This window comes from Neopsephotus bourkii, unplaced genomic scaffold, assembly GCF_033783945.1.
Source record: "Neopsephotus bourkii isolate Nb327-2 ecotype Australia unplaced genomic scaffold, CSIRO-AGI_Nbou_v1 NB_1572, whole genome shotgun sequence".
NCBI classification, from domain to species: Eukaryota; Metazoa; Chordata; class Aves; order Psittaciformes; family Psittacidae; genus Neopsephotus; species Neopsephotus bourkii.
In genome coordinates, this window is record NW_026902048.1 from 5,262,893 (window position 1) to 5,274,818 (window position 11,926).

Consider the following 11,926-nt stretch of genomic DNA (forward strand, 5'->3'; position numbering starts at 1 on the left):
AGAGTCAACACATGAGGTTTAATTTATTAGTGCCCATAAAATCCTTTGCGTTCCAGGGTGGGAGTTTTCTGCAGCACAAACCTCACTGCAGCCTTCTGCTGCCAAAGCACGCCTGTCTCTTCTTGGTGTTCACCAGACCACAGCAAGACACTTCCTGGGTAGCACCAGAATGAGATATTTTCCTAGGATGGAGTTCACTTTTCCTTCCTCTCACATGGGTTTTAGACTTCACAAAACACGTCAGAGAACTCCACCTCCTCACCATGCAATCACAGCTACAAGACTGGGGCACTCCGCAGGATCCAGCTCTCTCTGGTGAGGATGCAACCCAAAACATGGCACCTCTGCTGCAGGTGGAAACAAGACCAGTCACCATGCTGAGAGGTTACTTCTTATTCCAGACAAGGCATGGAAATCAGCAGGAACAGGATGAGAGCTATGGATACTTCAAAAGGGCACACACTGCTTGGCCATCCGATGGGAACAGTCTCCATTCACTCCTTACACTTTCCAGATTTCAGATAGGGCATCATGCTCCCAAAGACAGGGTCAGGCAAGGACCCTGGGACGAGAAAAGGCAGGGACACAGGCCAAAGACAAGTCAAGGTAAACAACATATAAACAGGCACTCCCCGCCTGCTCTGTTCAGTTGGAGTCTTTCAGGGATACTTCCAGGTTTGCCTAATCCCCCTTTAGAAACACATTTCAAGCACTGTTTCTGAAGGTCCTCAAGGCAAGACAGCTTCAGCCATAAACCTTTTGGCTAAAGAGTGAAAGCCAACCACACTCAGTTTACCACCCCACCTGAGGGCACATCAGTATTACACTGGCTTCTGGAGTTCCAGGTTTATGGCTCAACAACACAGAGGACAGGATAATGGATGCTCTTGCATGTTGTCTGAAAGATGCAAGGCCAGAGGGATTTTCCTAGTCTACATGAGGAAGGAGACTGAAGACAGCATTATGAGAAAGAGAAATTCCTTGTGTTTCCACTCAGACTTACAACACCACAGATGCTAAGAGTTTACTTCCCATTGCTGCTACATGGGGAGATGCAGGGGACTAGAGCAGGGTAAAGGACATCAAATTAAGATGAAAAGGAACAAGAGGGAGCCTCATGCTCTACAACTGGATACCAGTTACAGGTCTACGCTTGAACATTCCCATTTCTTTTCCAGCAAATACATTTCCACTTGATGCAGCCCCCTCCAAGCAGTGTCCAGAGGCTCAAGCTACCCAGAGGACCCCAGGACTTGCACAACTCACCCCCAGCCAGACTCTCCACAAGCCATTGCAGAAGGGTTAAAAGGCTTCGCATATGGCTCTCATTGCTCTTCCTTTTATGCTGGTCATGCCCAGCAGGCAAAGGAGAGCTGGAGGAGTTAGGGAAGAGGAAGGGGGATGGGAGAGGGTTAAACTTGAGGGAAGCAGGGAAATAGCCTGGCCATGGGTTTTGCCACAGCCAGTGAGAGGGCTGCCTGCCTGCCTCAGGGGACTATTAAAGGACTATGGTGACTTTCATCTCCAGGTCACTAGTTCAACTCTGGTCCAAGTCAGGGACAACAAAGGTATTATGTGAATTTAATTGCTGGTCTCAAGTCCAATTCCTAGTACATGTGTGTCCATTTCAGTTAAAACTTGCACCAGCTAAAGGCCGCTCAAGCACAGGGGCAGAGAAGGGTGATGAAGCTCCTGCCTCATCCCCAGATGGAAACCCGCCTTCAGCAAAGGTCAGTGTGATCAAACAGTGCTTGTTGTCCTGCTCTCTCCATTTCCAGAGGTGTCGTTCTCACACCACATATGCTTCTGTGGAGAAGTAATTTCAAGATGTCTCAGGTTCACATACCCGGAGTCAATAATTTAGAGCAATAAGCAATCCCTTCCAACATGAAGCTGGAATCTTTGTTTCCCAAAAGCAAATGTCTGAGACAACAGGACAATGTCTGATGGGGAGATTTATAGGGCAGGGACAGCCTTTTAGTTCTAATCTTGCACAACAGCCCCTCACCATGCACAGGAATAAGGGCAGGCTGGGGAGCCCCTCACTGCTTTGAACCATTACTGGACAGCACCGCTTCTGGCTCCTGGTGAAAACCAGTGCTCTCACTGCTCTTCTAAAGAAGAGAAGTGGAAACATTTGAGGTAAAGCCACTCACCAAGGTGTTTAAAAAACAAACCTAAATATCAACGTACTTTTCAAGTCACATTCACAGAAAACCGTCTTGGCTGCTTCAACAGAGCAGGAAACCACTGGACACAAGCAAGAGGGTCCACAACAAATTGTCCATGTTAGCAAACCAACAGTTCACACCAGCGGTGCTGCAGATGGTACCTCCATCCCATCACATGGGACTAGGGGAAAAACACACCGTGAACCTGCCTTAATTGTTCCCAGGGTGCATTTAGGTCTGCCAGAAAACAGCTGTACTGAGTCCAAAAGGGCATTCTGTAGTCTTGCTGGACAGTGTGCTCACAGAAGAGCAATGTAAACACACTGCTCAGGAGGCTGGGCCATGACTTCGAGAGCTCCCAGCATTTATTTCCCATCTTTAAGCAACACAGCTCTACCCAGGTCCCACCCGGGAGCAGGCAGATGAAGGACTGCTCTCCAGCCACCAGGACAGGCTGACCCCTTGGCAGTGCTCACCCATGACACACACCAGCTCCCTCATGCTGAGCAGAAGCAATACCTTGGGTAATTTCTCTGTTGAAAAATCACAGCAGATGGCCCCAGCTGAGAAATGGTGCTCGCCCCTGGAGTTCCAGCTGCATCTCTCCTGTCTGCTTGCCTCTCCCAATTAGAAGCAAGTCTGCCTCCTGTCAGGCAGCAGTTCATTCTGCCCCTACAGCCCACCCCATACTGGTTCCCATTTAAAAGATTGCCTTTTCTGAGCTGCTTTTTGCTGCGTGCGCTGACAATAATTCTGTGGAAATTGGTTGTTGCCACCGCTGATGACCATTAGCATGCTGACCTGCTTTGACTTCACCATCAGCTTTGAATATCAAATCAGTGATTAACGACTTCCAGTAATGACCCTGCCAGAAGCATCCCTGTGTTTCTCCAAGAAGGTACCCTCTGAACTGGATCATTACAGGAGCTTGTCATTTGTCAGCAATTCAAAAGCTGGTAAGTCAGCAATGTGCACTCAGGAATGAGACTGTGCTGGTTTCAGTGATGTCTGTTGTACTGTTCCTTTTTCACTGGCAGAGGTAGATATAACTTAGATGGTTAAGACCAGACTTGCTTGGTTAACATCATCCAAGATGTTCGTATGAGGAGAGTCATTCTTTACTTGCCCTTTCTGAAAGCATCTAATATTGACCATCTAAGGCTGTGATTCAAAAAATACATCAAGTCTAGATTTTGTTGCCCAGTTGTAGCTCAAAGGCATGATAAAAATGATACAGAATACAATTCCACTCATTTTTTCCACCTCCAAAAAATGCTGGCAGATTAATTCTGACAGATCAGGTGTCTGTGTTGCATTAAGTAGCATTCAACTTCATACAGCATACAAGAGTAAAAAAACAGTGCAAGTCCTGTACATGCTCAGATCAGCCATATCACTGACTAGTCCACTGCACAAAGCCAGTACTAATGAATATAAAAGTACAACCTCACAGGCACTCTGGGCAAGCCAGACCTTTGGTGTGCCCAGGTACCTTAAGCTGCTCATAGAAGAATAAACCTTTGACAGTGCAACAAAACCTGGACCAGAAAACCCAACCAGAGGCAATACATGCACCCTAACAAAAAAATCCAGTCATCCATTTGATGCTTTTACAGGGACTTTCTAAAGAGCTCCCTGGAGCTGCATCAAGACCAAGCACTGCAAAGAGCAGGTGAGCCATGCTTGGAAGCTGCCTTTATATCTGCAAGAGCTTTATGGTCCTGGAGAGAAAAAGGGAGAGGAAGAGGGGATGCTCTAATGAGGTTATTACCAGTGCCCAGCACTGCAGAGAGGTTGTATGATGCCTGCTAAACCCCTTCCTCCTACAGGAAAGGAAAATCCTTTGTGTGAAGAATTTAAAGGGCTCTAAGACATCTCTCAACAGACGGCTGGGGCCATGAAGCAATTTCACAAGCAAAGGAAAAATATCCAGTATTTTCAGCAAAACAAAAGCAAAATAAATAGCAACAAAACTCCACCCACCAGATGCACTGTGCCCTTACAGACTTGATTTATCTAGGAGAAGACAACTAATTAGGCTTGCTGGATTGCATTTGGTGCACAACCTCTCCTTACCTCAGTTCCTTCTTCATTGCAAAGGGTTAACTCTCACTCAAAGACAGGCAGAAATTCCTATTTCCTTTGGACACATCTATTCCAACTGCAAGCAACAGCTGTAATAATGAAGTCCCAGGAGGAAGGAAACCATCAGGCAAAACCTGTCATTCACATCAGTATCACCAGCATGCTCACAGACACAGACAAAAAAAGCTGCTCTTCTCAACCCTGTTTCTCCTGTACATAACACTGACACAGAGCCCAATACTTGATACAGCAGCACGTACAAAGCTATCTCTGCTTGCTTACTGGGGCAGTGCCACAGTAGAAGCAGAAAGGTGCAGCTTTCTTTTCCTTACAAGCAGTAGAACAAGCAGACACCAGTTAGGAAGCCCTGACAAGTCTCCCTTCTCCTACCTGCCTTGGGAACTTTCTTCAAAGCATGTTTGCTTGCTCCACTGCAGCCTCCTTCCCCACCACACAGAGCTCTCTTGGGTTGGGTTTTGAATCCTTCCACTTGATTCAAAGCAAGTTTCCAAATCATAATAAAACCTCAAATATCAATAACAAAAACTTTCCTCCTTTTAAGCAACAGCTATTACATTTTCAGCCTTCCTTTAGTAGGTTCCATGAACAACAGCTTCCTCCAAGGATCCAATCAAAGGTTCTTATCAATTAGGGCAAATGGCACCCAGCTGAGCCTATCTCCCAGCTGGGACCCATTAACACCCAATTAAGACAATCCCAGGCCCTGCCCTCCTCCCCGTTAGAGCTCTCCTCTCTATCAATGCACAGATCTGCACAAACCCCTCTCAAAGCCATGTTGTTGTCAACCCATCGCATATCTGGAAAGGCAAGGGTAATAATAATGAGTGTAATGAGTAGGCCGTGTTCTCAGGGTGTTCTCCTAGCATTCAAACTGCAATCAGCATTGCCCCCATGACACAGACAGGACAACATCAGCCATCTGAGGGAAAAGCAGATATTTGGAAGGTGTGGGGTGCCCCCAAGCAAAGCTAGCTTGCTCTTGCTGGCATCAGGTAGGGGATCGGTCCCTGGTGCCTTCTGCTATGTGCAAGATCCAATATCTCATTGTGAGAACAGCACCTGCACTTTTCATGGTCCTGGGTAGATCTAAGTCACCTTTTCAAGGGCTTTTTTTGTTTTATCTAATCATAAAGTTCAGAAAGCAAATAATAGCAACCCAACACTCAGGAAACCAATGAGCTCGATAATATTCTTTAACCTTGTGCTTTCTTTAAAGTCTCAGTTCACTTTGATTAGTTGTCCTGGGGCGCTTTAATGCAGCTGGGCAAAGCAGGGAGCTGGCTCAGTTGTCCTCTATGTCCTCTGCTCCACTAGTTTCATAAAAGCCTCCTCCACATGGTCATCCAAGGCTGCAGCCCATGTTCACCCACATAGCCCTGGGGAATGGAGAAACCAGCCCTTCTTTTCCCATTCCTTGCCACAAGCCTTCTCCTCAGTGTAGCGTTGAACCCCCTCCAGCTTCAACCTAAGGACACTTTCGATCCCCTGTCAAACCCACAGGAAAACAGCTCATGGTCCTTTTGCCCATAGGGTTTGATCTCCATCCACCTGCCTGTTTGTTCAGGAGCTGTGTCCTGCTCAAGCATGCAGCCCTGAGCAAACCGAAGCTGCCAGGGAGCAGTACATGCTCCTTCCTTGCTCACCACAGTGATTTATTTCTATGCCACACAACTCCAAACAGCACACCAACGTCTGGTCTAGTTTTAATATAGACATTAAAATATCCATGTCTGCATTTCCATGTGTATATAAAAGAAGGGGGACAGGGAAAGGGAAGCTTGTCAGATGACTTAGCAACTCAAAGCCAGCCAGAAAGCATTTCTTCTCCCATCTTTCTGAAATTAACTGGTGCACATTTGACTTCAAAGTAATAAACAGTACAGACATTTTCCAGCCATATTTATATCACTGAAGGAGGACACAGCAGGAGAGTGGGTTAGTGAGCTAGTTTTTGTCTCTGCTGTTCATGTTCTGGATGAAACTGAAGCAGTACTTCCAGAAAAGTCATCCATTTCCAGGCAAAAATCACTTTCTTTTCCCCTTCTCTTGCCTGCTATTCCAGGAGGTTCAGGGCATTCACATCAGCATCAAGCAATAGTCCCATCATCTCACTGATGAGGTCCAACTCATAGGAGAGGGAGGAATCAGCATTGCCCTGAGAGATGGACTTTCTGTCCCTGCCTGGTGCATGGACACCATCTGTCTCAAGTCTGAAGTAATTTGCTTCCAATTTTCGAGGTGTTTGAACTGATGATACTAATTTATGTTCAGCATATTAGGCTCCTAAGGATTCTTGTCAGGACCGACCGTCTAATCACTCTCCTATTTAAGCCTGAATGTATTCTGCTCATGGTTCGAGATCAACCATGCTATGCCTGAAGCCTGTAACGAGTGTTACTACTGATTTTATGAGTGATCTCCTAATTGCTCATTTGCCTGCAGTCCCAGATGCCAGACATCCCACCAACACGTGCATCACCTTGCCACTGGTCAGTCACACAAACCCACCAATGGCTGTGATGCCTTGGTGTACCTGGGGATGTTGTGAAGGTGATGTGGGTGTGCTCCAGGCGTCCCAGACCTTCTAAGCAAAACCAACAGTGAATCATTAAATCAGAGAGTTCATTTACAGGGAACAGATGCTCACCAGTAAGATCTCTCTTAGGAATTTTGCACCAAATTGAGGAGCAGAGATTGCTAACTCAGGCAAGGAGAAATACAGCACCTTGCACAACAGAGCTCTGATCAAGACTGGGCTTCATGGGCTCCACTTTTTCCCTCCTGTACAAATAATTACAAGAAAAGGTGACTAAAGATATAGCCAGACCAGCCTGGAAGTAAGAATCTCCTGAGATCTACAGCCAACCCCAACACTTACTCTTTCAGCAATATCAGGAAAGTCATTTCACCATCCCATCTCTGGTTTCTCTCCTGTAGCACACCTCATCTGTCACACAGCTAGAGCAATTCAGGTGATTATGAGCAATGAACCTCACTTTGCTCTCTCCCAAGGCTGCCCACATCAATGGCAGAGGGATTAGCACAGGAGCTTGAATCCCCTTGTGTGGCACACCTGGGATTTAACCACTATTTATGACAAGGCAGCAGCATCTTCTAAAGGTCATGTCCTAAAAGCAAGCCAAATTGTCATCCAACATGGCCACAAAAAGACACAGGCTCTACATAAGGTTTCCTTCCATATGTGTATGGGCCTGGAAGGAATAAGTCTACCCTTCTTGAATGGAAGGTAGAAAATTGTTTATATTCTTCTCATTAAAAGCTTTTTGGTATTTTTTTTCCCAAAAATGAATAGTTTCACCTATTGCTGAACTGCTGCTATTTCTAGTGAGAACTTGGTCAGAGAGCCAGATGAAAATGCATTGCACACTTCCTCCCAAGGAAAGAAACAGGTGAAGGAGCCATCCATCACCACATCAAAGCAGAGCTCTCCCCTTTGTAGTGCTCATGAATGAGGCTCGTTTTGTCCTCCTAACAAGTGGGTCCTATGCGGAAGATGCTGCATTGATTCTCCAGCAGCTACTTTTAACGGCTGCGGCAAAACCAATCAACTTGATGTCATCGACGGCTTTTGAGACATTGACTGAGCATCTCTGGAGGACGAAGGGGACAATATAACCTGGAAAGCCCTCCTTCCTTTCAGCCTGCCCTGCACTTCCCCTCTCGCCTTGTTCTTCCTCTCCTCTTTATTAAGCTGCTTTTGTGGGGCTTTGACCCATTCTCTCCAATAGTGAAAAGTCCAAGCGAGGGAATCTCCTCCTCCTCTCTTTTATTTTTTTCTCCCCTTTTCTATCATCCTTTTTCAAAGTAGTGCTTGCAAGGGATGGCAGGGCTTTCAGCCCCTTGGGGTCCCTGCCATGCCGCTTTGTTGCCTGCCTCAGCATTGTGCTTCCCAAGGCAGTGCAGGTGCAGCAGGGTTTTGTCTGGGTGTTAAACACGGGCTAATTAGTCTGAGGGAGGGGAATGGGGATTGCAGATCATTGTACAGAGACATTCAGGTTCCACAGGAACTGGGATCTGCCTGTTTAGCACAATCCCGGCTTCTTTCTCCCTGCTGCAAGACAGGAGGCAGGATCACACCCCATGTGGGTTCAGTCGCCTCCTCTCCGCTTTTATTTGCCACTATCCATGGAATCACCTCTGATAGGGAGAATGAATTGCCATCAGCGTTCCCACATGCCGGGAATGGTGAAATGACACACTGGTTCAGGAAACTGGGGAAAGACACAGAGCCCAATGAAAATACAAATAACCTGCACGTAAAATACTGCAGGCAGCTGGCACTGAGGGCAGTGAGTGAGAGTCTGCCCTGGCATCAGCAGTTTTCCCTTTGCAAGCTCTCATGAAAATAATTCCATAATGTGCACCATATGCCAGTTATGTGGCATTCAATCTGGATATTTACTTTGAAAGACAAGAGTCTTTGCTCGGTTCCATTAATCACTAAAAAGGAGAAAGAAGAGGCATAAAGGAAGCAAAACTGGAAATCCTTTGACACAAACCCACAACTCCAATGACAGCAATTTCACCAAGTAACAGTTTTATCCCATGTATTAGCGTGTGCTTGCTCTGAGGTGTTTGACACCAGTATCCTCCAGAGCAGCACTTAAACACACACACCGTAAACCATACCCATGGTCCATGCCCATGCCCACAAACCTCCATAACCTGGTAGAAAGCAAATGAGAAGCTGCTGGGAGTTGAGGACTATATGTCCTCTTGGGTCCTCTGACCTCACATTTCCAATGTGAGAGTCGCTCCTTATTCACATCTCCCATTTGTAAGCTCAGCCAGGCCAGAGCAAATTCCATGTTGCTTTAGCAGCATTTTACATTTACTTTGGACTCGCTTTGTGCTGGTGTGAATAACTGTGTAAGTATCAGGCAATCAGAGGAGCAAAGATGTGCAAGTAAAGCAAAATAATCCAGGCAAAAATCTGTACGGGAACAGTTCCAGAAAGTCAGTCGAGTATTTCTGATGTACAGAAGTTATGCACCTACATTAAGTCTCAGTCTAGGTGAAGGTTGCTGGGTAACTGCTGCAGTTCAGGTCAAAACTAGAATCTCTTCCCCTGTGCTTTCCCCTGTGAAGCAAAGGACAGTTTTGCAAAGCCTGTGTTTGTGGGAGTTTTCCACAAAGGGTTTCAGGCAACATAAAATGTTCCTGGCACCATTTTCAGCTGTGTGTCCCAGAGACACTTAACTCTGTACTTAATTCAGGTTTAATAGGCTGTGATTATATTAAATAAATACCAGCTGAACTGATTATTTAATACCTAGTTATAGCTGTTTAACAGCCATGCAATTGCCTGTTATATCTCAATAAATGTATGTTTTCCATCGATCCCCCAGTATTTTATTTCACATCCCGTCATTTTCCTATATAAGTCTTGGACCTTCAAAGCACTGCTGGGGGTTGCTTGCCGCGCTGATCCCTGCAGTCACCACAGGAACACACCCGAGAGCCATTGCTTTTCCAGGGGCTCATCACAGGTTAGGCCACCATGACCAGCTCCCTTCCACCTCCTCCTTGCATCCTCAGGTGATGCAAAATGCTTCTTCTCATCCCTTCCAGCCATCTCCAGCTGCTCCATGCGGGTGAAGCAGCTGCACCTCTCCACCCCAGCACTGGCCTCCTTGCAGGAAGTCAGAGATCATTCTGCTCTCAACAGGCTGTAAAGAGTTTAAAGCTTCAAGAAGCTCTAGAAATGTATAATCCGGATTTTACACTTTAAAATTCATAGCTCCTTGCCCACTGATGCTTCCAAACCCATACTTGTATTTTCCCCTTCGTTATCGGTTTGCCTGCAGCTCCTTTGAAGACATTTACTCAGCTAAGAGGCATCTTTACTGTGGCGCTGTCAGGCATTTGAAATGATCAGAAGAGATAGAAATAAGAAGTTGTTTCTAAAACCTGCATCTATTTGCAACCCAGCAAACTGAATAACAACCTGTTATTAAAAGCACATTTGTTGAGGTCTGACAACTGCACGACAGATACGTACCACATATCATTTCTACTGTGGAACTGTCTGCCCTAACTCATTGCTCCTCAAAAGACAGTGTAAGAATAAAAATGATACATACCTGTATTTGATTACTTATGGTGTTCCTGGAAGCAAAATGGGGTCTTAAAGGATGCAATTTACACAGGCTTTTATCCGAGCATCTGCAGAAGCTACCGGCAATGCCATGTCCATGTATTGTAACAACTGAACTTCCATATTCTAACAAACTGCAGGCAAATAGCGGGTTGTCTGATTTGTGCCTGTCAGTGTAAGGTCAGCGAGCCTGAAAATATAGATATTGGTTGAAAAGTGGCAGGGGAAAAAAGAAGAAAAAGTTAAATCCAGGGTGGTTTTCACTGTTTAGTGCTGCCTACCCTTTCAGAACAAGAAAAAGACAAACCCCTCCACGTTCCTGGCTGTCATGAGCTGCACTTCCCTATTCAGACCCCAGCCCACTGAAACCAGTAGTTATAAATGCTCAAGAGCTAATAAACACTTCCCAGGATTTAGCACTGGAGAACCACATGGTAAGGAATAGACAATTCTTTGTCATCATATGTAGCCCCTTCCTTAAAGTGCCCCAACATGATTTCTCAGGCAATAAATCAGCTTTCTTTGGCTGATGTGCTAAAGCCCATTTATGTACCATAAAAGCTTTTTTCCCCCTCAATATTCTGTATTCCTGTGACAGCTTTATTCACCAGCAAGCACATGTGCATGTGACAATAAAATGCAGACCTTGCATTGCTGAGAAATAATTCTTTTTGCAAGTTAACACTCCTCAGAGCACGCGAAGTCTCGTCCTCACCCAGCCAGCACAACCTTTATTTGCTCTATATTTTCCTGACACAGTCACAGCTCTGCACCGTTCCATCATAGAGTAGAGGTATTAATTCACTATTTCCCGCATTATACAATCCCCACTTCCTTTCCAGCTTTCTCACTCTAATGATGCTATAATAAAAAACAGAGGTAATAATGAAATTGGAAAATAGTGTAATTTCTAGCTGGCAAAGAGAGTTGCTGGAATAGAGCAAAGCTCTGGAAGCTGCTTTGCTACTAGCTTATTAGATGAGAGTTTTGAACAGCCTTTGAATGACTACTCAAAATGTGCCAACACAGCATTACAGCATCTCAAGAACTGCAGACCCAAGAGTGAAAGGCTGATGGTCAAAGACCAAAGAATCCACACGTGGGGGTTATATTTAGTATTGACAGAGAAATTCCCTCAAATGGGGCTTTTCTTGCCCCCCATTCTTGGTTGAGGTAAAGCCACTGTGGGCTCCAAAACAGTATTAAATCAGAGACGTAGGGCTTGACTCTGCTGTCATGTTCCTCATTCTGCAACCCCTCCAGCTGGTACTACCAGGCATGGGCTTTGTCTATGGGAAGCTGCTCCTTGTTGCACTGGGATAAACAGGATCTGAATCAGGACATTAGAATGAAGTTTTAATGAGCAATTTGTCCTTTCAGCACACCCAGAGACACACCTTCCCCACACACTCTGCCCCTCTGCTGATTTTCAGCACCTCATTCATACACCCATGACAATTCCTTACACAGATGCCTTTTCCCAAAAGAAGCCCTCATGGTAGGGTTAAAGATACTGATCTTCTGGCAGGCT

At 45.7% G+C, this 11,926-nt stretch overlaps 1 long non-coding RNA gene across 2 annotated transcripts in view; it reads right to left on the minus strand.

Annotated features, from left to right (window-relative positions):
• The window catches only part of LOC133221888 (uncharacterized), a 28,516-nt gene extending 23,715 nt beyond the window's left edge, over positions 1-4,801 (minus strand). For both annotated transcript variants that reach the window (XR_009728094.1, XR_009728095.1), the window contains exon 1: positions 4,647-4,801. This is a non-coding gene — a long non-coding RNA (uncharacterized LOC133221888). The remainder of the gene's footprint in view (positions 1-4,646) is intronic.
• Between the last annotated feature and the right edge of the window lie 7,125 nt (positions 4,802-11,926).